At 40.7% G+C, this 26,555-nt stretch overlaps 1 protein-coding gene and 1 long non-coding RNA gene across 7 annotated transcripts in view; one reads left to right on the top strand and one right to left on the bottom strand.

Moving 5' to 3' along the window:
* The window catches only part of LOC122556640 (ras-GEF domain-containing family member 1C-like), a 237,115-nt gene that overhangs the window by 146,006 nt on the left and 64,554 nt on the right, over positions 1-26,555 (top strand). For 3 of the 6 annotated variants that reach the window (XM_043703590.2, XM_043703589.2, XM_087995332.1), the window contains exon 1: positions 11,824-12,311. The exons of 2 other annotated variants lie outside the window; for them this stretch is intronic. The gene's annotated coding sequence lies outside the window, so the exon portion shown is untranslated. Of the gene's footprint in view, positions 1-11,823; positions 12,312-26,555 lie in introns of those variants that run through there. One more of the 6 variants, XM_043703591.2, reaches the window with a different exon arrangement.
* Positions 10,430-11,664, bottom strand: LOC148147528 (uncharacterized). The gene is made up of 3 exons (XR_015759735.1): positions 11,562-11,664; positions 11,134-11,238; positions 10,430-10,694 (listed from the first exon to the last, which is right to left on the bottom strand). It is a non-coding gene; the product is annotated as an uncharacterized LOC148147528 (long non-coding RNA).

Here is a 26,555-nt window from a genome sequence, read left to right as displayed (position 1 = left end):
TGAATGCAACAGAGATTCTGAGAATTTAATATCAAAAATGTAATCTGACATTAGGAAACTGAATGTTGGGAGTCACCTGCTTAAATTCTTCTTCCTGCCTTTCTAAATGTTTCAGACTAACCAAGAAAATTCCATTCTATGCCTCTGGTCAATCTGAAGGAATCAAAGATAGGAAACAGAAATTAGGGTGAAGAAAGATTTTAACAACATTCAAGTATCCAAGACTAGTTTGAAAACTGAGTACTACCAGCAAACCAACAATGCAGAAGTTGATTTGTATAGGCCATGGATTGTGAATGCTGTACACAGTCATATTGCTTTTGTGTCTGTGTTATACCAGCACTGTAAGAACTGATAGCATCTTCCATGCAATGTCCTGAAACAGTTCAATACAGCCAAATCATAGAAAAGGTTTGTAAGACATCATTATTTGTTTGAGTCAGTTTAGGGTCATTTCTGTTTACCAATAAGCTATGAATTTTTAAGCCAATTCAAGGAATTTGAAATTACTGGAAAGCCACTCTGGAGACATGGCAAAGCTTCAAAATCCTCCAAACTTTCTAATTCAAACTAATGGTCTTTGTTTCAATTCACATAGTTTTGTGTTGCATTTTTGGGCACACTGCATCTAAATATGAAATGCTGCAAACACTCAAGTACTATTTGTGTTGTCAAATGATTATCTACAATATTGGTAACAATAATTCCCTGCCCCCTTGTTTCCAGAATGTATATGAAAGAAAAATACAATTGCTAAAAGACAATATCACAACCATCAGAAATGAGAGACATTTTGAAGCACTGCAACTTGATAATCAGAATTTTATACTTTAAAACAATCTTCTTGAGTTCTCTATCTGAAGACAGGTTCCTGGTGATTATTCACCAAACTATGGTTCTGTGATATTTCAGTATGGATTGCAATGGAGTTTGACCCTGACTTTGCTTCGGGTGGAGTGGACTTGAACCCTACTTAATCTATTGAACTCTATGCTAGCTATCTAGCCAACTGGCCTCTTTTTTCAAGCACTATCATCAGTCAATTTCGATTTTAAATCTAAAATTCACCTGCTGAAGCTGAGAGTTTGACAATGTTTTGATGAAAGGAAATACTGGTTAACTCAGGATTAAAAGTATTGGTTGCAGATTTGGACTCCATTGTCCGATCTGCACTGTTTCAGTTGATTTGTTGTTAGTTTGAGAAACTTTGTTTGTAGATGTCAAATCGATGTGTGTGGTAATAAATACCAGTTAATCAGCTGCTCAGCAGCACAAGCCGATAAGTATGCCACCAAAATGTCTGATTTAAAGAGGCAAACTATAAGTTGTTTTGGCTTAATTCTGTTTAAAGTCAGAAGTCACATGACACCAGGTTATAGTCCAACAAGTTTACTTAAAATCACAAGCTTTTGGAGCGCTTATCCTTTGTAGGGTGAACTGACGGGAAGTGCACAGGCACAGAATATATAGGCAGAGAGATAATGGCAAGATCCATATAGCAATGGGGTACAGGCTCCAACACACATAGAATATCATCAGTGTATGGGCACACACATACACAGACTCTTATTGGGATATGTATACACACACACACACACACACTCTCACTGGGGTACAGGTTCCCACACACACAAGTGTCTTAACCTTATTTTTGATTTTTTGTAATTATCTCTCTGCTTTAATTAATTGTTTCATAGACCATCCCTTCATTTGCTATTCAGCTGTTTTTTCACACTATTTGATAATTGTGATCACCTGCAAAGACTTGTTATTCAACCTGTTGATACTCCACTTACAGTATTTTTCTTAACTGTTGACACTCTTAATTCCCTGGAATTATCTTGCCATTATCGCTCCGCTTATATATTCTGTGCCTGTGCACTTCCCTCCTCTTCAACTGACAAAGGAGCAGAAATCCGAAGCTTGTGATTTCAAATAAAACTGTTAGACTATATCCTGATGTCATGTGGCTTCTGACTTTGTCCACCCCTGTCCAACACCAGCACCTCCACGTCTTAATTCCGCTTAGGCAGAATTTGTAGAAGTGCTGTGCTGTATTTTTGGTGATCTTTTAGAGAGCTGATGCTCAAAATTAGGGAAAACATGGGATTTGGTGGCCAAGAGGCTGCATTTAAAGCATCTCTCTCTCTCTCTCTCTCTTCAAAATGATCACATGGCCCCAGATAAGAAATGCTGTGCGGAGATATAGGAGGAAGCAGACTCTCCACTTAAGGCCCCGCCTATCAAGAGCTCTTCTCCTACATTATGCTAAAGCAATGCCTAGGCTTAAAAATAGGAGGTGGTGATAAAAGCATACCATCATCTTAAATCGCTGACCTTTGTACAGCGTAGAGTCATACAGCACGGAAACAAATCCTTCAGTCCAACTCATCCATGCCAACCAAGTTTCCCAAACTAAACTGGTCCCATTAGCCTGCATTTGGATCATATCCTTTTAAACCTTTTGATTTCATGCGCCTGTCCAAATGTCTTTTAAATGTTCTAACTGTACCCGCATCTATTACTTCTTCTAGCAGTTCACTTCACATACAAACCACCCATTGTGTGAGAAAGGTTCCCCCTCAGGTCTCTCTTAAATCTTTCTTCTCTCGCCTTAAAATTATGCCCCCTAGATTTGGACTGTCCCACTCTAGGGAAAAAACCTTTGCTATTCACCTTATCTATGCTCCTTATGATTTTACAAACCTCTGTCACGTCTCCCCCTCAACCTTCTGTAGCTAAGGTGAGCACAGGTATCTAATCAGTCGTACATAAGCCTCAACCCTGGCATAATTATATTTCCACTGCATCTCTCCAAAGTTTCCATCCATTTTAAAATGTGATATTGACAATTTGGCACATTATTAAATGGGGGAAAATGACTAAATGCTAGCATTATAGCTATTTTACCAGTATTCTTGTCAGCTTTAAAACTTGTAATAAATGCATGAATGTCAAAAAATTTTTAATGTTTAAAAGATTATTAGTCACAGAATTCCTCTATTATATATACATATTATCTCATTATCTACAATCAAACTACACATTTTATTTATAAATACTTGTGTAATGCACTATATTCCAGTATATGCACTCCAGATAGTTACATTGGATTATTACCATACTTTACTATTGTGGAATTTCTTTACAACATACATTTAGTATTTGATGTTAAAGTACAAAATAAGTGGTTCATACAGGATGATCAAGAACTTAGGGAAAAATTGTTTATATTGATCATCCCATTCAGAAATTTTCAAAAAGTGGAGCTGATTTTATTAATGTCATATTAATGGGAAGCATATTTTTGCACCAGACATGAATAAAGAATGAGTCTGCATCTACTGCAATGACTAAGCAAACTTCTATCCCAACAACATACTAAATAACAACAGCAGTCTGTAAGTTTAAGCATTCTGGCAGGAGTTGAACCAGTTCTGTATTCATCTCACATCAGTGGGAAATGTCATTATTGAACACAGCACAAATGATTGCAGAGGAAAACATTGTAGGTTTGTAAGCATTTGAAAAGATAAAAAGAACTTGCATTCATATAACATCATCCACATCATCACATTGTTTCAATGTGCTTTGTGACAAATGAATTACTTCTGAAGTCATGGCATCAATTTATTTAGAATGTGGTCCCATCTTTAGCAATTAGCTAAATGACCAGTTAACCTGCTTTTTAGGATTTAAGTTCACAGGCTGAAAAGCCATTGTTCACAGACCATACTTAGTTTCCAGGCCAGAGTTGCACATTCCTTCAATTGAACTAGAACCTGGATTTGTACCAGTAAAACATCTGTGAAATATAAAATAGAAATAGATGAAAGCTGCACAATTTTTGGCAAATTGAAATAGACAATTGGAGATTTTCCCATTTCAGACCTTATGACAGAGGAAAGATCATTAATGAAACAGCAGAAGATGACTGGGTCAAAGACACTACCCTGAAACATTGCTGTAGATATGCCTTTGGACTGAGATTACTAACCTGCACCAACCACAGGCATCCTATTTTGTACTGGGCATAACTCCAACCAGTGGAGAATTTATTCACTGATTCCTATTAATTCTAGGTTTGCTGATGCTATATCTCAGGTAAATGCTGGTAAATGTCAAGGGCAGTCATTTTCATCTCACCTCAGAAGTTAAGCTCTTTTGTCCATGTTTGACAAGACTATAATGAGATCAGGAGCTGAGTGGCCCTGGAAAAACCTAGACAGAGCATCAATGTACAGGTTCTTGCTAAGTGCCATTTGAGAGCATGTTAACAATTCCTTCCATCACTTTGCTGATGGTGAAGAGTAGATTGATTTGGTGACTATTGACCAGATTAGAATTCTCATACATTTTATGGATAGGACATCCCCAACTAATTATCCACATTGCCAGGTAGATACTGTTGTCACAACTGTACTAGAACTGCTTGACTATGTAAGAGCTAGAGTACAAGTCTTCCATACAATTGCCTGAATATTCTCAGGACCCATGGTATTGGGAGCCTTCAGTTGTTTCTTGGTATCATGTTAAATGGATTGAATTGGCATTTGTGTTAGTGGGGATCTCAGGAAAAGATTATCCACTTGGCACTTCTGGCTGAAGGTAGATATTAATGCTACATCCTTTTCTTTTGCACTGATCTGCTGGGTTCCTCCATCATTGAAGGAGTTTTGTGGACCTTCCATCTCTGTTAGTTGTTTATTTGTCCACCACCACTCACAATTGGATGTAACAGGACTGCAGAGCAAAGATTAGGTTTATTGATTTTGGGGTTGTTTAGATTTAACTTCCACTACGACTTTTGCTGTTTGGCATGCAAGTAGTTCTGTTTTATAGCTTCAGTAAGATTACATCTCATTTTTAAGTATTCCATGTATTACTTCTGGAGTGTCTTCCTCCACTATTCATGAACCAGGGTTGTTCCCCAATTTTGAAACCAAGGTGGATGAGTGAATACACTGGGCAGTGAGAGTACAGATTGTGGTTGAATAAATTCTGCTGTTGCTGATAGCACCTCTTCAGGATGTCAAATTTTAGATTGATGGAACAATTTGAAATCTCTTTCATTCCACATGATAGTAATGCCATACTATTTGATGAAGAGTAACTTCAATTTGAAAACTAGACTTCTCCACAAGTACTACGTTGTGGTTACTCTTTCAATACCATAATGAATAAAACATCTATGACAGGTACATTGGTTGATGCTGACATGAAATAGATTTTTTTCCACTCATTGGTTCTCTCACCACCCACCACAGACCCAGTCAGCAGCTATGTCCTTTAGGATGGATTCAGCTCAATTAGTAATGGTGATACTGAGCCATTCTTGATGATGGACATTGAAGTCCCTCACCAAGAGCACATTCTGTGTCTTTCGCAGCCTCCATGCATCTTCCAGTTGGTGTTTAACATGGAAGGACACTGGTTCATCAGCCAAGGGGTGTTGATGGTAGGTGGCAATCAGCAAGATGTGTCCTTATCTCTGTTTGACTTGATGCCACAAAACATGTTGAGATCTAGGGTCATTGATGAACATTCCCAGGACAATGCCCTCCTAATCCTCCACCACTGTGTTGCCACCTTGACTGGGTCTGTCTTGCCAGCAGAAGATGACATGCCTGGTGATGGTGATGTCTCAGATATTGTCTATAATGTATCATTCTGTGAGTGTGTCCACTCCAGGGGTTCTTGCTTGATTAGGCTGTGAGGCAGCTTTCATAATTTTGGCACAAAGCCCAGCTTTTAGTTAGGTGGACTTTGCAGGGATGGTAGGGCTGGTTTTGTTATTGTTGTTCTGGTACCCAATTCAGTGCTGGGTGGTCGATCTGGTTCCATTCTATCTTCAGCAGCGAAATACATCTGAGTAGATCACTTGGTCATTTCAGGTGGCAGTTAAAAGTCAACCATATTTTTAAAATGTCTTGCATGGCATTTGGCTATTGTGAGTGATGTCAGCATTTATATCTGATCCCTAATACCCTTGAACTAAATGACTTGCTAGGCCATTACAGAAGGCAGTTAAGAATCAATCAACCTAATAAATATGGCACATTTCATTCCGTACAGGCATTAGAGATTGACATGGATTTTCACAACAATTACAGATAGTTTGTTGATCACCACCATATGAGATTTTAATTACGAATTTGTTAATTGAATTCAAATTCGAATGGTGGAATTTGAATTCATGTCCTCATGGCATCAGTATGAGCTTCTGGATATTTGGTCCAGCAATATTACCATTGCATCACCATCTCTGCTACCCCAGTTTGCGTTAATCAATTCATTTCTCACTACTTTGAAATTTGATTTAGTCAAATTTATGATATAGTTTTGTGACTTTTATTCTAACCTGATATCAAAGCTGGTCACTATCCTGATCACTATTAGCAAGATTCTCTCTTGCCATCAGATTGTTAATTACCTGTGTATGGCCTGTGCTCTTGTTGGTTCAATAATCAATCAGTTCAGCTGATGGGGAAGTATCCCTTCCTGCATCAAAGTTAAATTGTGGACGATCCCCATTATGTCATGAGATCCAACATGCATGCTTGCAAACATACTGCACAACTTCAGATGCCTTTATTGCTTGTTTAAGTGAATAGTTCAAAATTGAAGATAGAAAGTGAAAAAGTGACGCATTCAATTTTAGCAGCTCATCTGTCCTATCTCTGGTGTGGTTAATACTGACCACAAAGATTATGTAGTCATTAAATACTCTAGGAGAATGTCAGAAAAGATAGCAGAGAGTTATTTGGACCCACATTTTGTTACCATAGTAGCTCTCCACACCCCAAAATAACTTTGCTTCCTGACTATATATGTTCCTTTCAAAAGCCTTCCTCAATTCTGCATAAGCGGTGTACTCCATTCATATTTCCAGCCAAAATCCAAGGTTTATTTGTGTTTTAATGTTTAACTCACTTGGTTCATGTTTTAAGACTGTGTTCTTGACTTGTCAATTAAATTGAATGTTTTATGTTTCAAAGTATTCTCCAGACGCAATGTTTGGTTATGTGTCACTCATGTCGGCAGCTAAATGGTCCATTAAAAAAAGTGGAACCCCTAGGCTAGGATTGAACAGACATGAAAGTGCACAGCAGGTCTGCTTCAGCCCCAACATTATGGAGAAATGCCAACAAGCAACAAAGCACCAACTGTTCCGTAACCCCTTTCTTCAATAAATGAAAGATGAATTTCTGTAGAAATAGTTCAATGATTTTGTTTGGAAATATAGGAGATGTATTCTTAACAGAATAATCTAGTTATCTATTCATATTTTCATTACGTGTTTTGGAAATATGGGCAAATACGAGATTAAGTTGGTTATATAGCAATAACATATAGCACAAGAGAGGAGTATTATGCCCATCATGTCTGTACTAGCCCTTTGCAATTAAGAACCCAAAATTAATTCCACTATCTTGCTGAGTCCTTCACCCTTTTTCCTATGGATTTGTCATTTATCCATTTTCCCCTTTAAGCAACATCTCCATCACATCGATTTCATATTGTGCTAATGCATTCACCTCTTTGTACAGTTAGTAGTTGCTTTGCTGATAAGTTTAATTAGTGTTTAAGTTGTAATTATTTTTGTGAAAAGGTAATTGAAATAATTCAGATGATTTGTTTAAAAAAAAAGAAATAGTATACAGTCAAAATGTACTAATCTGATCTAGAGAGGTAGATTTTCAGTTCACTGCTGGCTAAATGTGTCCAAACAAAATCTGAGATTTTCCTTTCAAGCCCTTTTTAAAACAAAGACTCATAGAGCTGTACAGCATGGAAACAGACCCTTCAGTCCAACTCGTCCATGCCAACCAGATATCCAAAATAAATCTAGTCCCATTTGCCAGCATTTAGCCCATATCCCTCTAAATCCTTCCTATGCATATACACATCCAGATGCCTTTCAAATGTTGTAATTGCAGCAGCCTCCACCACATCCTCCGGCAGCTCATTCCATACATGCACCACATTCTGCATGATAAAAGTTACCCCTTAGGTCCTTTTTAAATCTTTCCCCTCTCAACTTAAACCTATGCCCTCTAGGTTTGGACTTCCCCATCCTGGGGGAATGGCCTTATCTATTTACCCTATCCATGTACCTTATGATTTTATAAACCTCTACAAGGTCACCCCTCAACTTCTGATGCTCCAGGGAAAGTAGCCCCAGCCCATTCAGCCTCTCCCTATACTCAACCCTTCCAACCATGGCAACATCCTTGTAAATCTTTTCTGAACCCTTTCAAATTTCACAACATCCTTCTATAGCAGAAGGACCAGAATTGCACACAATATGCCAAAAGTGGCCTAACCAATGTCCTGTACAGAAAAGCATGACCTCCCAACTCCTATACTCAATGCACAGACCAATAAAAGGCAAGCATACCAAACATCACCTTCACTATCCTATCTACCTACAACTCCACTTTCAGTGAACTAAGAACCTACACTCCGATGTCTCTTTGTTCAGCAACCCTCCCCCAGGACCTTACCAATAAGTGGATAAATCCTGCCCTTATTTGCCTTTCCAAACTGCAGCACTTCACATTTAGATTAGATTCCCACAGTGTGGAAACAGGCCCTTCGGCCCAACAAGTCCATACCAACCCTCCAAAGAATATCCACCCAGACCCAACTCCCTCTGACTAATGCACCTAACACTATGGACAATTTAGCATGACCAATCCACCTGACCTGCACATCTTTGGATTGTGCGGGGAAACCAGAGCACCCAGAGGAAAGCCATGCAGACACTGGGAGAATGTGCAAACTCCACACAGACAGTCGCCTAAGGTTGGAATTGAACCCGGGTCTCTGGTGCTGTGAAGCAGCAGTGCTAATCACTGACCCACCGTGCCACCCCATTTATTTATCTAAATTAAACTCCATCTGCCATTTCTTGGTCCATTGACCCATTTTATCCTGTTGTATTCTGGGGTAATCTTCTTCGCTATCAACTGCACCTCCAATTTTGGTGTCATCTGCAAACTTACTAAACCAATACCTCTAATGTTTGCATCTAAATCATTTATATAAATTATGAAAAACAGTGGACCCAGCACCCAACCTTGTGGCACACCACTGGTCACAGGCCTCCAGTCCAGGTCTCCACTACTACATTCTGTCTTCTACCTTCAAGCCAGTTCTGTATCCAAATGGTTAGTTCTCCCTGTAGTCATGTGATCTAAACTTGCTAACCAGTCTACCATGAGGAACCTTGTTGAACACCTTACTGAAGTCAAACAGCTCAATAAATTTGAATAATAAACACAAGCTAGGTTGTGATTGCAATAGGATTCATGAGCTCAGGGCATAACTGTATAAGAATCAAATCATTAAACAAAACAAAAGGCATCACCAGTAATAAGTGAGTTCACATATGACAAATAAAAAAGCCACATGATAATTTCACTTTCCACTCAGTAGAAATGAATGAAACTGAAAATACAAAGTGGCATTATATTGATATTGTAATTAAATACTCCTTTGAAAGATTAATTATGACATTACTGTGCTAAAATCTGCACATAAATAACAACAGTTAGTGCTATTCATTAAATATTAACATCTTTAATATATTGATTCTTAAGACATGAAATATGTCATGTAAGTAATTTGACAAATAACACTGATAACATGACTACATGTCTAAGCATGACATTTTTTCAAGCTAATAACATGCTATTAATGCTCGGGTATTTAATATAAGGCATTGACAATATGAGGTAAGTGTAAAACATTTAGATTTATTGTTAGACACGCCAGTGAGCTTTTGCAGCATTGTATTACATTTCAGGTCAAGGATTATAGTTGATTTTGCAACGCCAAATACAAAAATAATCTTGCAATATTTTAGAATCAATTTTGAGAAAGGCTATTATTTCATTTGTCACTTGGAAATAGAATTACGATATCTATCGAGAGTGTGGAGCTGGAAAAGCACAGCTGCTCAGGCAACATCCGAGGTGCAGGAGAGTCGACGTTTCGGGCAAAAGCCCTTCATCAGGAATTTCTGATGCTGCCTGACCTGCTGTGCTTTTCCAGCACCACACTCTCGACTCTATCTCCAGCATCTGCAGTCCTCACTTTCGCCTATTGCAATAACTATGACTAGTAAACATCTGAAGGTGTTGGCAGATCTAAGCATTTTGTAGCTGAAAATAGAAAGCCGATGACTGAGCATATTGTGCAGTAATTACAGTTATTAAATCTTTCTTGTAAAATACCTCAAGTGGCTAGTTGGGAAGAGAATTGCTAACTTCATCCTATTAATGTTGATAATTTTTATTGGTAGCTTCATGCTAGATTTTACAATTTAAAGTTTTTACATGTCTCTCTTCTTTGTCCAAATCTTATGTTTCCAACAGCACATAATCAAAATAAAGCTTCAAGAATAATTAAAGGTAATTGTCCCTGCACTGAATTTTGCGAGTGCGAAATGTGAGCACTGTTCCAAAGACGACTCGAGGGCATTCAAAATCTCAAAGGAAGATGCCTGCAATTTGTAAAACTCTTATTTATAGCAGTTTCAATATTTGCATTGTTTCTAGGGAGCGACGAAAGAAGTTGAAGTTTCGTTAGGGATACTTTTCTGATTTAGCCGTTCGTTCCACCAATGCTGAATGCTGTACTGTTTCGAGCACTTTCTGTTCAGCTTCAGTTTTCCAACATCTGCAATCCTATTTTTTAAAATAAAATACTGTATATCCCTTCGTTACTGTTATCTCTACTTAAAACACCTGCCAATCAGATTTAAAACAATTTAAAACAAAATGTATCCTTGGTCTGTAAGAAAATAGCAGCCCACAAGTTGACCTAATGACTATTGGTCGTTCATCACTGGGGTCAGCACGTGGAAGTTACTATTTTCAGATTTCATTTTTGTAAGTGGCTTGAGACTAAAGTCTGATAGTGTGTCTCGAGTTTCCTCTCCTATTAACATAAATTGATCAGAAGAAAAATCCTCTTCTCTGCAAGGAGTAATGTGTTTTTGTTTACTTGAAATTTCTACTGCAGTTAATATTGTGTCAATATAATTTGCAAAATACAAATCAATATTTGGTTAGTTTTATGATTGTGGTCATAATTATAAAGCTAGCTTCTTATTTTTATACACACCTACAAAGGTACTGATCAGCTGAAGTAACCGTTTAAAGGCTTTGGAGCTCAGTGAATGATTCATCCGCCTGTTTCTCGCACTGAGATCTGAGCATGTGCAGATGTCTGCCGGGAAAGGAAATGGCAGTGTTAAACTTTAATCAAACAGACACATGAGATTTACTTACAGATCTTTATGTAGGTCATTTGCTCTGAGTGAACACTCCGATATATTCTTATCTAGTTTGAATGAAATTCCCAATTGCTTTATAAGGAAATAGTATAATTTAATACATTGGATTTCACGAAATTATCAGGATAATTCTCGCAATTCACACATTTTCACTTCGCGATAGCAGTTTGCTGTATGTCTGGCATACAAAGGTGTTAAAGCAACTGAAATATTGATTTATTCATAACAACTGCTATTAGCCCAGAAAATCAGATACCATTTTGTGGACAGCTCCTGATTTCATCTATTCTATGGGAGTCTGGCCCAGCCATTGAAAGCAGTGCTTTGGTATAATCTGTTTTCGCCTGCCTTTCACTCTGCAATTGTGCTGAGATGTGTGTGTGCGAGACAGCCATTGTGAAGCAACCTTTGCCCCGAAGGCATGAGCTAATTTGAATGCATGCTTCAGTAGTACAGCAGACAGTGAGGGAAGTCTGTGTGGATTGCCAGCTGATGGTGTGGGGAATAATTGCACCTGCCTTCGAAGAGACAGTCAGCAGTTCCAAGCTGTGGACTATTCAGCGGCGCGATCTCTTTGTCGGCTACCAAAAGGTCGGTAGTCCTTTCAGCACCCACACGTGAATATTTCTGCTTTAAGGCTGTGTGCATAGGCGAGAAGACCAGCCCCGAGCTTAACCCTCCCTTCCTGGTATCCTGTTTCAGAGATCTGCCTCGTCGCTCATGCAACTCAGCTGTCTCCTGGAGGTGTGTTTGTTCATTCCTTCTTCCGCAAATTTGAGCTGCTTCTACTTCCATTGTATTAAGTAAGCCATTTTAGGCATTGCTGGGAGATTGGGAGAATGAGAAAGTGCTCAATGTAGAACGGCAAGTTGAAGAATGTGAACCCAAAGACTGTTAGAAAACAGGATCGTCAGCGTTAAACAGTCGGAGTCCTTACTAAACAAAACTGTACTTGGAACTGGATCATTCTGTTCAGGAAGCCTCATCAGAGGATTTGTTAATACAGGTACAGCTAAAGTCGACTTTACTACCTGACTTTCGTCATTGCCACAACTACGATAAGAGTTTACAGGGAGCATTGAGCAAATAGATAAGCAGCATTTTTAATGGTTAATGTTGTAATTACTCCCTGTTGGGAGACTGTGTGTGAAATGTAAGTTGTTACGGGAAGAAATTTTGACAGAGCTCCAACAAGAACTGGAGCTGTAGGATGCCATTGTAGGTAGTCGGAATGTTGATGACTGGGTTGCTGCAAGCTGCCACTCCATTCATGCTGTGACCTAATCCTATTTTGGTTCTTTGAATTTTCTGCCGCCTTGTTGAATTTTTGCGCCCTCTTCCTTGTCTTGTACGGATACGGTTAGAGTTTGGCTGTTTGTGCAGCCGTTTGCTGTGATTTGCTGTTATTCCTTTGGCACAAATCAGAACAGTACATTTCTGATACAAAGTTTTAAGTGTGAAGGTACCAACCTGTATATTGTGCGTACTGCACACCCCACATGAATGACCTCCCGCAAAACATTCAGTTAGAACTTTGGTTTCTATTCGATTTAGTTTACCGTGTTGAAAGAAAGTACAGGGTTAGACCAATAGTGTACATTCATAGCAACAACTATCACGAATCTTCTCTTAAATTCATGAATGCAACATTTTTGACATATGTTCATCATGTTGAACTGGTTTAATAGAATAACGGAACCAAAATAAGACTTCCCCATTTTGATTCATTCAGATCAGCGTATTATTTGCAACCGTGAGCAAAAAGCAAGGAGGAATCTGTTCAGCTGCGGAACATTGAATACTTTTTCACTAAATGCACAAATGCCTTTTAAAACGAAAATCAACTCTTAATAAAATGTCGAAATATGCGTACCATTGAAATCCTTGAGGGAGAAATGTGCACAGGGGTAATAAAGATGAAAGCTAACATAAAGAAAAGCAGTCAGTGGTCACTATGGAGATCTAGGTCAAAGGCTGCTGGAATTTGCCGCTGAATTTACTCAAACATCAGCCTCTTAAGATATAGACACTCCAAATTTTGAATATTTCAAGATGAGAGGTGTTCTATCGATTTTGTTGGTCAACCATAGTCAACACTCAGCTGAATTTGAACGATGTTGCATTGTCATTTCTTAATAATATTCACTGGGATTTGCAGAATAATCTCAGCACAATTTTCTTCTGACTTTTTATTCCAAATCTGTGGACAACCTTTTGCCATTATTGCCATCAATGAAATTGTTTTAGTTCCATCTAATAATTTGGTCTATTAATGTAATATTTTGGTATATGAATAGGAAAGGTTTGGAGGGATGTGGGCCAGGTGCTGGCAGCTGGGACTAGATTGGATTGGGATAGCTGGTTGGCATGGAAGACTTGGACCGAAGGGTCTGTTTCTGTGCTGTACATCTCTATGTCTGTGACTCTATTACACAATAATATTATACAAATCAGGTAGTTGCATGGTTCAGTTAAATATTATTTTATTAGTTACAACAGACTTTTAATATTTATTTTAGAAAGTAATTATGTGAATGACCATTTCAACAATATTGTGGAAAAAATAATTCACATAGTATAATTAGTTTTATACCTAAAGTATATAATGAAAAGTAATTAAATTGGATGAGTTATAATTTTCAAAAGGCTGACTGGACTCAAGTCATTTTCTGATATAAACATACAAGAGCAATGATTTGAAAATGTGTTGCTGGAAAAGCGCAGCAGGTCAGGTAGCATCCAAGGAACAGAAGAATCGACGTTTCTGGCATAAGCCCTTCTTCAGGAATGGCCCGAATAGCTAATGCCCGAAACGTCGATTCTCCTGCTCCTTGGATGCCACCTGACCTGCAGCGCTTTTCCAGCAACACATTTTCAGCTCTGATCTCCAGCATCTGCAGTCCTCACTTTCTCCTCGAAGAGCAATGATTTGCCAATTTCATGAAGATTTGGAATCTAATTAAGAATAGAGGAGGTTGATGATGATCTCAACTCTTTGATGACTTTTCTCCCTCAGTCTGAAGGAATGCTTTTATCTATATTTTGTCACTGTGTAAGACCTCCCTTTTCTGAATATTGTGCTGGAGCAATATATGTTTTTGGTTATGATTAGCTGTAGGAGTAAAATATTTAAATGAAACCTGTATTCTACAAGTGTAGAATTGGTAATGATTCCTCTAGTTTTCCAACTCTCTTACATTTCTTGAATTTTCCTTTATAAAATAAGGAAAGGTGTCAATAGAACTCAGTTTTGTGAGACTTACCATAATGAGAAAAAAGAAATATTGGAACCATATATCAATGTTTTTTCTCACTGGCCAGCCTTACAAATATTAACCAGATAGTAAAGAAATGAGATGATTAATGTTTAATGTGTGAAATTTACAATGTTAATGTTATATAAATCTTACACACCTTGCTGATGTTGGTTTGATTGTCCGGTTTCATAACTGAGCTAAAGCATTCAAAATGAGAAGAGTACCTATGGTGACAGGTGGCAGTTGGCTTCTATAAACTGAAGCATGAGATGTTTGCAGTTTGGACTCTGCATAAAGGGTTTTGTGATGCCTCTGCAATAGCTGAAGCCATGTCAGATGATTTGGAGCCTGCCAGTGCCTGCATGCTTTCAGTTATCATCTTCAATCTTTGACACGAGTGAGTAAAGATATGCAGTTGTCTTGTGAGGATACTGCTTCATAAAAATCTGGAATGGATAAAATATTAAAAGAAAGAAAAATGAAAAATAATCCACAATGAAATTCCAATGAATATGCTAAGCAATTCACTACAATTTAGTCAAACAAAGAAATAGTTGTATGTTCTCCACAAATATGCCCAATGGGAGAAAAGATAGAGGACATGAACAATTCACCATTTTATTATACAATGTAGTTAAACTTTTAAAATAATTTTGAGTTTATCACATCTTTCCATAATACTTTTAAAATAATTAGCAAATTCTATAAAAAGTTGCTTTAAAAATCTTCTTGATGAAAATCATGATGTGGAGGTGCCGGTGTTGGACTGGGGTGAACAAAGTTAAAAATCACATAACACCAGATGAAAATGTGATATATTTCTAATCCACAATAAATTTTGAAAGTATTCAATTTGCAATTTATTTACTTATAGATTTCCTGAGGGCTTTGTCTCAGAATTCTAATTTTGAGAAGGAATACGTTGAACAGTTCAGATTATTTTGAGTTCCAATTTCATTGTTTTCTCAAGCAGCTCTTTCTGCTTTTCGATTGCAACTCAGCATTAATTTTAGTCATAGTATAGTTTCTATCTTGAATTATGTCACCTTCCCCAATGGGTGAGAATTCAGATTGGTCAGTTATCTATAGGAGGAAGAAAGAACATTGTGCAATTATTCAAATAAATATATATATTAAAAGCTATGCATATGTAAAATATGTCAATACTGGAAATTTACATTCTTTTCAGAGAGAAAGGCATCTTCAGTAATATCAGTTTAGGTCAGAATTTAATATTGGTCCTTTCGGTAAGAAGTTGGCCATTCAGTCCTAGGAGGAAGTTGAAAGCAAAATAATGACTGGAATTCCCTGAATTTGTCTTTAGTATTTTAGTTGAAAGTGTGCTTCAAACATAATTTCTCTTATGCAGTGCCAGCTAATCACTCTGAGGACTTTGTCCTACTGCATGTGTCCTTGGGCTAGTCAGAGATGTCTGTCCTCATGCACTACAATCAGATTTACAGTTGCAGTCAAGCTACCCTTGTGGTATGTGGTCTACTACAATGCTGCCAGGGCACTCAGCAGCCAGCAAGGAAGTAACATTTAATGCAATGAATCATGGATAAGTGATTTTGTAATAAAACTGGATGTCTAAAATTGGTTCCATGAGTATTTGGATTACAAATTAAGAATCTTAATCATTGCTCGCTGATTCAACCGTTAATAAAAGTGTGACTGACATTCTAATAATTGAAATCTATTTTAGTACACAACTCCACCAATTTCCATTCATTTACATATTTTCACCATAGATTTGAAGCTATTGAAAATCTATTAGACAAGTTGACAGATCAGCATATTGTAGTTTTTCAATGTTAATCTGTTTGATCATCAGGGAATCCTATTCAAAAGGAAAGAATATCAACACTGTACAGAACACTGGGCTCAATCTTACATTTTATTGGCTAAGTCTGTTTTATGTTGACTTTTCTTTTGCCCATGAATGAAGGACTTATCATTTGAGGAGCAGTTGAAGATTCTGGGTCTGTACGCACTGGAATTTTGAAGGATGATGGAGGATCTGATTGAAACTGACAGAATGTACAGAGGACTGGATAGAATAGACATGGCGAAGACATTTACACAACTAGGAGAGACTAGGACCTGAGGGTACAGCCTCAGAGTGAAGGGGCAATCCTTTAGAACTGAGATGAGAAGGAATTTTTTCAGCCAGAGGGTGCTGACTCTCCTGCTTTTCAGATGCTGCCTGACCTGCTGAGCTTTTCCAGCACCACACTCTCGACTCTGATCTCCAGCATCTGCAGTCCTCACTTTCTCTTGAGAAACAAATCAGCCATGAACAAATGGCGGAGCAGACTTGATGGGCTGAATGGCCTAATTCTGGTCCCGTGGTCTTAAGATTACTGCCACAGACCTAGTGAATTTTCGTGCCATGATTTACTAAACTCACCTCATTAACTTTCGTATACACCTATGGCACCTGCCAAATCTGATTCCAGCCCAATCTTAGGGCACGTTGTTCCTGCAACAACTTGCTGCTGAGCAGATAGCCAAGAATTTAACAGTATTCCTTGTGCCAGTGCTGTCTGTAAAAGCCTGAATTGTAACTGGGTACACCCTGTCAGTCTAGTTATGCCCTATATAGTTTCTGAATTTTGTCCTGGACAGTTCGAGGAGGGGAAATTGGCATCCTGCTTTGCAGAGTTGAAAAGTCTGGTGCTGGAAAAACACAGCAGGCCAGGCAGCATCAGAGGAACAGGAGAATCGACATTTCGGGCATAAGCCCTTCTTCAGGAATGAGGCTGGTATGTCAAGCGGGCTGAGATAAAAGGTAGGGGGGTAGGGAATTTGGGGGAGGGGCGCTGGGAATACGATAGGTGGAAGGAGGTGAGGGTGAGGGTGATAGGCCGGGGGTGGAGGGGGGACGCGAAGAGGTCGGGAAGGAGCTTAACCTACTGCAAATCCTCTTGCAAGGATGCCTACCTTGAAGAAGCTCTCCTCCTCCCTCTACAAGGATCTTCTTCCCGACTCCTCTGCCCCCACCCCCTCTCCAGCCTATCACCCTCACCCTCACCTCCTTCCACCTATCATATTCCCAGCACCCCTCCCCCAAATTCCCTCCCCCCTACCTTTTATCTCAGCCCGCTTGGCACACCAGCCTCATTCCTGAAGAAGGGCTTATGCCCGAAACGTCGATTGTCCTGCTCCTCTGATGCTGCCTAGCCTGCTGTGTTTTTCCAGCACCACACTTTTCAACTCTGGTCTCCAGCATCTGCAGTCCTCACTTTATCCTGCTTTGCAGGCAAGGACTAGAAGATCCTCCAGGATGGGGTGGTACTCTGCATGGCTGCGCACAAATGCAGCCACTCCAATGTTCCATGCATGGTGATCATTGTCAAAACACTGATCATGGCATTGACTTCAGATTCCAGAGGTCTGTGATGCAGGTGTACCTCAGATGCCCCCACAGCCAGAAAAATAATCAAGAGGGAAGGCTGGTGCAGCAGTAGGATTTCCTCTTGCCCCAGGGCCAACAGTGAAAGCCACAATACCAGGCAATGCCAACTCACTCCGAGTGTTTTCACCCAGGTGGCAAAATCTCTCAAATGGCTGAAAGAATGCTCAGCACTGCATGAAGGTCAATGACCTTCTTCACTCTGTCAGGGTATATGTCCCCATCTGACACATCGCACTCACTCTGTCTCTGCTACTGCACCCAATTTCCAGCAAGTCGCATGCTGTACCCTTCTCCCTATGGCCTGCAACATTGTCCATCACTTGCTGTCACCCACCCAGCCTCCAGCAATGCTACCCCTGCACTGCCCACTCACTCACTTGGGACACATCCCCACCTGCACCACAATTCTAGTTGTAGCACTCAGTTTCATCTCTCTTAAATCCTGCACCATTCTCATTCCAGGAAGAAAGAAGCCCCCAGTAGGGCAGAAAGACTCAAGACGGGTAGTGGACTGCCTGATATATGTCTCCTTGCCCACTATGAGGAGAGCATCCTGACTCTAACTGTCCCAACCGGTTAACTGATCATTTCTAAGCCCCTAAACTAATATCCGAGCCTGCACTTGAATTATTGTGCCAAGAGCCCTTGATCTGTGTCTTGACCGAGGATTACTGACAATCATCTCAAACTTCCTTCTTTTGTGTTGGCAATAACCAGTAAGGCAAGTTAGAAGCAATGAGCCTCATACCTCTGGCAGAGAAGGTTTACTCTTTGGAACCTGAAGAAAGGTCATTAGACTCCAAACATTAACAATGTTTTCTCTACACAGATGCTGCTAAACTTGTTTCTCCAGAAATTTCTGTTTTTGTTTCAGATTTTCAACATCCATAGTTCTTTGTTTTATGTTAAAATTTTTAGGGGATTTGACAGTGTAGATATGGAAACGTTGTTTTCCCTTGCAGGAGAGTCAAGCACAAGAGGGCCTAATCTCTGAAGAAGGGGTGAAACATTTAAGACAGGTGGGGAGCAATTTCTCCTCACAGAGGATCGCAAATCCATGGAATTCTTTACTGCAGAGGACTGCCAAGTCTGTGCTGTTAAGTATGTCCACAGCTAATATAAACACATTTTTAATCAGTAAGTGAATCAAAGGTCTTCGGGAAAAGGCAGGAAAGTGCAGTTGAGGATTTTCTGATCAATTACAATCTCTTTGAATGATAGAGCAGATTCAATGGCCTGAAAGTTCTTCTGGTTTATTGCTGCAAATGGTATACTTATTCACCTTTATTAGGGATAGGGAGATTGTGCTGGAACTGTATAAAAAGTTGGTTAGGCCATAGCTAGAGTACTGTGTGCAGTTCAGGAATTCACATTGTAGGAAGGCTGTGATTACACCAGGGTGGGTACAGAGGAGATTTACCAAGATGTTGTTTGGACTGGGAAGTTTCTGTTATGAAGAGAGATTGGATAAACTGGAGTTGGTTTCCTTGAAGCAGAGGAGACTGAAGGAAACATGATTGAGATCTGTAAAATTGTAAGAGGCGTAGACAGGGTGGAAAGGAAGGAACTTTCCCCTTGGTGAAGGGATCATTGTATGGGGGATACAGATTTCAGGGGACAGCATTGGAGGTCAAGAGAGGGTACAAGGGAAAATAGTTTCTCTCAGAGAGTGTTTGGAATCTGGAACTCTCAGGTAGAGGCAAAAAAACCCACATACCCACATAACATTTAAGCAGAATTATTTAGATGTACATTTGCAATGCAAGGGGCAAGTGTTGGAAAATGGGATTAGAATAGATTAGATTAGATTACATTACAGTGTGGAAACAGGCCCTTCGGCCCAACATGTCCACACTGACCCGCCGAAGCGCAACCCACCCATACCCCTACATTTACCCCTTACCTAACACTACGGGCAATTTAGCATGGCCAATTCACCTGACCTGCACATCTTTGGACTGTGGGAGGAAACCGGAGCACCCGGAGGAAACCCACGCAGACACGGGGAGAATGTGCAAACTCCATACAGTCAGTCTTTAGCTGTTTTTGACTGGCGCAGACTTAATGGGCTGAAAGGTCTTTTGCTGTGCTACAGACCTTTATGAAAGTCATTTGGTGCAATTGGCATGCTGAATTCACTAGGTACCTGCTCTGATTTCCAGGTTCAGTCTTCTTGATGTCCAGCTGGTTTTGCACAATAGGTAAGGTAGGAAGTTCAATACTAATAAGACAAGTTGTGCCATTAACATGGCATTTAGCACTCAATAATCTCCATTAGTTGGCAACTCATTGCTGCCTTGTGAGAAACTCCCCACGCTGCTTGTCAAAAGCATAAAAGATGGAGCGACCTGCTTTTGATTTAGAGACTGATTTCCCCAATTTATCTGATTCTGCTACAAATCTCACAATAGTAACATTGCTCAGATCCCACCCATTATCTCCACCCACACTCCCCTCAAGTACATTTCATGCACTGAGAGCAAAGGACAAATGCAGTAAGGATTGGTGCAATTTTACTGTAATAAACAGTGACTGAATAATCAAATATTGGAAAAAAGACAAAGTACTTCAGATGTGAGAATCTGAAATAAAATGTTTTGACATACTCAGCTGACAAGACGTGGAGATAAAATGAAAGTTAAGTTTTCAGGTTGATGACTATCAGGCTTGAATGAAATGCTGAGTATTTTTCTGCTTTTCGAACAAACATCAGACAAGGAAAAATGTGAAAAGGTATCACTCACTCCATTCACTCATTCGTGTGCAACCATTAAGTAGGGGAGGAAGTTAAGAGAGACACAAGAGATTAGATTTCCTCTAATGCCCTATGATATTGGTTTGGATTACTGATTAAAATATAATATTGTACCAAGTCAGTAATCATAACAAGGAAGCAAACTGCCCAGTGAAGGAGCTGCTTATGGTTAATTAATCCCCTTGTGGAGTTCTTTGAACAAAGGAGCAATATTTATTCTTGTTTGTTTTCATTAAACTTCATGATTGAACGATTCCTGAGAATGTTGATTTTTAAATTACAAAAAAAGATTTGCATTCTAATCATTAATTCAACAGTCAGGGAAAAAAAATCAGATTCCTTTCTCAAACATAATTTATACAGTTTTTCACATTTGATGAAATAGCAGATATTCAACTTCTGTCTAACAAAGTTACTGCACTACATCAACATATTTTGTATTAACTTTTATCACTACACTGGCAATTATTATTATTACAAATATACCCAAAGTGATCTTTTACTCTTCTTAGGCAGTCCCAAAGGATCAAGGATGTCTTGTTTCCATTCTGATTTTATTGGGATTGATTACCAACAATTTCAATGTGCTATCTGCAGACTTTGTCACGTATGAGACAGGTGCTGTTTGAAGGGATGGAGTGATGGACAAAAACTATCCTTCGACTCTCGATGAAGTTCCTCCACCATTGGAAGGAGAAGGTTTCGGAGTATCCCTGAAACGATCTTCCCTGTGGAAGACAGCAGAGTGACTCCACTAAAGGTATAGCAATCAGGCTGGTCTCCTTGCTTGCTTGTCAGAATCACAGCTGCCCCAAGACTCCTCGGCATGCGTTGTTCTTTCCAGTTGAAGAACAGGAGGTTATTCAGCTGTGCCGAGAGTATAGCTCTGCTGTGTTTCATAAGCTTTACTGTTTTCCAGTTGTCAAATGGCCTCATCAACTTTGCTGTAGATCAAGGGAATGTCAAGACTGAACCAGCCTGGATTTTGAGAAATGGAGTTAAGAATATTTGAGTCGTAGACAGACAGAGTCTTGATTGAGGAGATTTTCAAATGTTTTCTCTAGCAACTGCTGATTGTCTCCCTGTACGTGATGAGCTCCCTTCCATGCTTGTCTCTTGGTGGGGTGAGTCCTTGACGGATTGGACCATGATAACTTTTGACCGTGCTGAAGAAACCATATATGTCATTGGTATCCTCAAGTTGTTGGATCTTCTATCCTATTTCTACACACTTTCTACTCTTTGTTCTTTATCATGCATTTTATGTAGTACCACAACCTTCAACTACTTGTGATACTGCTGCTTTTCTCTTCTCCTGTAATGGCATTTCCAGTCAATGAAAACTTCGTAACAACTCTCAGTTAGGTATTGTATTTCTTGGTCACTTTCATCAAACCAGCCATAATGTTTCCTTGTTGAGAGAAATCTTTGTAGATTTTTGTTTTGGTAAACTTTAGGCTCATCATGGCTCCTGGTGGCAGGAGCCTGACAGGTAGACAGGTGCTGACTGATTGGGAAGGGCAGACCTGGTTGGATTTTTGAGGCCTTCGAAATTAATTTTCCTGTGGTATTACTTCTGTTGCCTCTCATTTTGGGACCAGACTGACAGAGATGGTACATTTTTAAATAAATATTTCAGAATTTGGCTTAAACTTACAAAAAATACATAGTATTGTTGTAAGCATTTTTAAAATTCATTCACATGATTTGGGATTCATTGGCTGGGCTAACATTTTTTGCCCTCCCTAACTGCCCAAAGGATATTTAAGAATCAATCGCATTGTTGTGGGTCTGGAGTCATAGAGTCATAGAGATGTACAGTATGGAAACAGATCCTTCAGTCCAACCCGTCCATACCGACCAGATATCCCAACCCGATAGAGTCCCACCTGCCAGCACCCAGCCCATATCCCTCCAAACCCTTCCTATTCATATACCCATGCAAATGCCTCTTAAATGTTGCAATTGTACCAGCCTCCACCGCTTCCTCTGGCAGCTCATTCCATACACGTACCACCCTCTGTGAAAAAGTTGCCCCCTAGGTCTCTTTTATATCTTTCCCCTCTCATCCTAAACCTATGCCCTCTAGTTCTGGACTCCCCGACCCCAGGGAAAATACTTTGCCTATTTATCCTATCCATGCCCCTCATGATTTTTTAAACCTCTGTAAGGTCACCCCTCAGCCTCTGACGCTCCAGGGAGAACAGCCCCAGCCTGTTAAGCCTCTCCCTACAGCTCAAATCCTCCAACCCTGCCAACATCCTTCTAAATCTTTTCTGAACCCTCTCAAGTTTCACAACATCTTTCCGATAGGAAGGAGACCAGAATTGCACGCAATATTCCAACAGTGGCCTAACCAATGTCCTGTACAGCTGCAACATGACCTCCCAACACCTATACTCAATACTCTGACCAATACAAGAAAGCATACCAAACGCCTTCTTCACTATCCTATCTACCTGTGACTCCATTTTCAAGGAGCTATGAACCTGCACTCCAAGGTCTCTTTGTTCAGCAACACTCCCTAGGACCTTACCATTTAAGTGTATAAGTTCTGCTAAGATTTGCTTTCCCAAAATGCAGCACCTTGCATTTATCTGAATTAAACTCCATCTGCCACTTCTCAGCCCATTGGCCCATCTGATCAAGATCCTGTTGTAATCTGAGGTAACCCTCTTCACTGTCCACTACACCTCCAAGTTTGGTGTCATCTGCAAACTTATTAATTGTACCTCTTATGCTCACATCCAAATCATTTATGTAAATAACAAAAAGTAGAGGACCCAGCACCAATCCTTGTGGCACTCCACTGGTCACAGGCCTGGATTAGTGGTGCTGGAAAAGCACAGCAGTTCAGGCAGCATCCGAGGAGCAGGAAAATCAAAGTTTTGGGCAAAAGCCCTTCATCAGGAATACAGACCGAGTGCCTGAAGGGTGGAGAGATAAATGAGAAGAGGGTGGGGTAGGGGAGAAAGTAGCATAAAGTACAATAGGTGAGTGAGGGTGGGGATGAAGGTGATAGGTCAGGGGGGAGGGTGGGGGAAGGTAGCAAAGAGTACAATGGATGGATGGGGGTGGGTGAAGGTAATAGGTCAGAGAGGAGGGTGGAGTGGATAGGTGGAAAAGAAGATAGGCCAGTAGGACAGGTCATGAGGTGCTGAGCTGGAAGTTTGGAACTGGGGTGAGGTGGGGGAAGGGGAAATGAGGAAACTGTTGAAGTCCACATTGACGCCCTGGGGTTGAAGTGTTCCAAGGAGGAAGATGAGGAGTTCTTCCTCCAGGCATCGGGTGGTGAGGGAGCGGCAGTGAAGGAGGCCCAGGACCTCCATGTCTTCGGCTGAGTGGGAGGGGGAGTTGAAATGTTGGGCCACAGGGTGATCTGGTTGATTGGTGTGGGTGTCCCAGAGATGTTCCCTAAAGCGCTTTGAGAGGAGGTGTCCAGTCTCCCCAATGTAGAGGAGATGGCATCGCGAGCAACGGATACAATAAATGACATTGGTGGATGTGCAGGTAAAACTTTGATGGATGTGGAAGGGTCCTTTGGGGCCTTGGATGGAGGTGATGGAGGAGGTGTGGGTGCAGGTTTTGCAATTCCTGCGGTGGCAGGGGAAGGTGCCAGGACGGGAGGGTGGGTTGTTGGGGGAGGCGTGGACCTGACCAGGTGGTCATGGAACGAATGGTCTTTGCGAAAGGCGGAAAGGGGTGGGGAAGGAAATATACCCTGGTGGTGGGGTCCATTGCAAAACCTGCACCCACACCTCCTCCCTCACCTCCATCCAATGCCCCAAAGGAGCCTTCCACATCCATCAAAGTTTTACCTGCACATCCACCAATATCATTTATTATATCCGTTGCTCCCAATGCGGTCTCCTCTACATTGGGGAGACTGGATGCCTCCTCGCAGAGTGCTTTAGGGAACATCTCTGGAACAGCTGCACCAATCAACCACACTGCCCTGTGGCCCAACATTTCAACTCCCCCTCCCATTCTGCTGAGGACATGGAGGTCCTGGGCCTCCTTCACTGCCGCTCCCTCACCACCCGATGCCTGGAGGAAGAACGCCTCACCTTCCGCCTCGGAAAACTTCAGCCCGAGGGCATCAATGTGGACTTCACCAGTTTCCTCAATTCCCCTTCCCCCACCTCACCCCAGTTCCAAACTTCCAACTCAGCTCTGTACCCATGACCTGTCCTACAGGCCTATCTTCTTATCCACTCCACCCTCCTCTCTGACCTATCACCTTCACCCACCCCCATCCACCCATTGTACTCTTTGCTACCTTCCGCCACCCTCCTCCCTGACCTATCACCTTCATCCCCACCCTCACTCACCTATTGTACTTTATGCTACTTTCTCCCCACTCGCACCCTCCTCTCATTTATCTTTCCACCCTTCAGGCACTCTGCCTGTCGTCCTGATGAAGGGCTTTTGCCCGAAACGTCGATTTTCCTGCTCCTCGATTGGTGCCTGAACTGCTGTGCTTTTCCAGCACCACTAATCCAGAATCTGGTTTCCAGCATCTGCAGTCATTGTTTTTACCTGGTCACAGGCCTCCAGTCTGAAAAACAACCCTCCACCTCCACCCTCTGACTTCTACCTTTGAGCCAGTTCTGTATCCAAATGGCTAGTTCTCCCTGTATTCCACGAGATCTAACCTTGCTAATCAGTTTCCCATGGGGAACCTTGTCGAACGCCTTACTGAAGTCCATGTAAATCACATCTACCACTCTGCCCTCATCAATCATCTTTGTTACTTCCTCAAAAAACTCAATCAAGTTTATGAGACATGATTTCCCACACACAAAGCCATGTTGACTATCCCTAATCAGTCCTTGCCTTTCCAAATACATGTACATCCTGTCCCTCAGGATTCCCTCCAACAATTTGCCCACCACTGAAGTCAGGCTCACTGGTCTGTAGTTCCCTGGCTTGTCTTTACCGCCCTTCTTAAACAATGGCACAATGTTTGCCAACCTCCTGTCTTCTGGCACCTCACCTGTGACTATCTCAGCAAGAGGCCCAGCAATCACTTCTCTAACTTCCCACAGAGTTCGCGGGTACACCTGATCAGGTCCTGGGGATTTATCCACCTTTACCCGTTTCAAGACATCCAGCACTTCCTCCTCTGTAATATGGACATTTTGCAAGATGTCACCATCTAGTTCCTGACAGTCTATATCTTCCATATCCTTTTCCACAGTAAATACTGATGCAAAATACTCATTTACTATCTCCCCCATTTTCTGCGGCTCCATACAAAGGCTGCCTTGCTGATCTTTGAGGGGCCCTATTCTCTCCCTAGTTACCCTTTTGTCCTTAATGTATTTGTAAAAACCCTTTGGATTCTCCTTAATTCTATTTGCCAAAGCTATCTCATGTCCCCTTTTTGCCCTCCTGATTTCCCTCTTAAGTATACTCCTACTTCCTTTATACTCTTCTAAGGATTCACTCGATCTATCCTGTCTATACCTTACACATGCTTCCTTCTTTTTCTTAACCACACCCTCAATTTCATTAGTCATCCAGCATTCCCTATTCCTACCAGCCTTCCCTTTCACCCTGACAGGAATATACTTTCTCTGGATTTTCGTTATCTCATTTCTGAAGGCTTCCCATTTTCCACCCGTCCCTTTACCTGCGAACATCTGCCCCCAATCAGCTTTCAAAAGTTCTTGCCTAATACCATCAAAATTGGCCTTTCTCCAATTTAGAACTTCAACTTTTAGATCTGGTCTATCCTTTTCCATCACTATTTTAAAACAAATATAATTATGGTCACTGGCCCCAAAGTGCTCCCCTCCTGACACCTTAGTCACCTGC

The sequence above is a fragment of the Chiloscyllium plagiosum genome, unplaced genomic scaffold (genome assembly GCF_037043375.1).
Source record: "Chiloscyllium plagiosum isolate Xiang-an unplaced genomic scaffold, Cpla_swu_hap1 HiC_scaffold_16, whole genome shotgun sequence".
NCBI classification, from domain to species: Eukaryota; Metazoa; Chordata; class Chondrichthyes; order Orectolobiformes; family Hemiscylliidae; genus Chiloscyllium; species Chiloscyllium plagiosum.
Note: the sequence above shows the minus strand (reverse complement) of the source record. Positions and strands in the feature narration are given on the sequence as shown.